Genomic DNA, 1,118 nt, shown 5'->3' with positions numbered 1-1,118 from the left:
AGAACTAAATAAAAATATAAGTAATGTTTACCTACTTAACTTTACCATGAGACCGCATCTGAAAATAAAATTATTCGAAAACAAAATACTATTTTTAAAAGTGGTGATAATATGTGAATTAGGTATGCCCTAGAAGAAAGCTACAGTTCAAATTAAATTTTTACCAGTTGATAATAAAAATATCATTGGAACTGAAATTTGCTACTACTCTTCTCGTATAGGTATAGGCATTTCAAATCCAGCACAATTTTCATGGCTTGATTATCTGATTTTCGAGTGATATATTAAAAACCGGCCAAGAGCGTCGGGACACGCCCAAGATAGGGTGCCGTAGCCATTACGAAAAAATCAAGTATATTTTTCTAAGTATTTCGTATTGTGTACGGAATCTTCCGTACGGAGTTTAGGTAGGTATACATAATTTATACTTTAGGCTGCAATTTACCCTTAAACTACTAATAATTCTCAAGAAATCTTAGCCGATATAATTTGCCTTGTAATTTGATATACCATCCTGAATTTTTTCAAAATTTTCCACCCAACATTTTAGATTTTAGATTTTTTTTACTTTTTTATTTTGCCACTTTGTCAGCGGGATTGATATTTTGCATACCTATTCATGCCAAATTACAGCTTTCTAGCACTAACTGTCTCTAAGCTTAGCCGCGGACAGACAGACACGGACGACATGGCGAAACTATAAGGTCCTAGTTGACTACGGAACCCATAAAAAGGGTATATGTAGGTGTAGGTATTTAATTGATAATTTTATCGTTTTTTTCCGATTTGAAAATTTAATCCTGTTTTATTTTTATATTGTCAGAAAAAATAAACCGTATAAAATCGCTGGAAAGCTATAAATGCTCGTCGACGCCAAGTATTTTGTTGAAAAAGATATGGAAAAAAAACCTAATTTACTAAATAAAAAAAACAATTTAATTATTAATATAATATTACGATTTATTACAATCCTAGAACTAGAAACGTATTAAAGCCCTGCTCCTATATATTTTCTCCTTTCTTCCTGGGACGTGCCAATCACTGCAAGTACAAAGTTTGCTATAACACAATACCTTAGGAAAATAAAGTCCTTTGCGGCCACAAAACAAAAATAATAG

Source organism: Choristoneura fumiferana, chromosome 21 (genome assembly GCF_025370935.1).
Source record: "Choristoneura fumiferana chromosome 21, NRCan_CFum_1, whole genome shotgun sequence".
Classification (NCBI taxonomy): Eukaryota; Metazoa; Arthropoda; class Insecta; order Lepidoptera; family Tortricidae; genus Choristoneura; species Choristoneura fumiferana.
The sequence above is the reverse complement of the archived record's forward strand: the minus strand, read 5'-3'. Positions refer to the sequence as shown.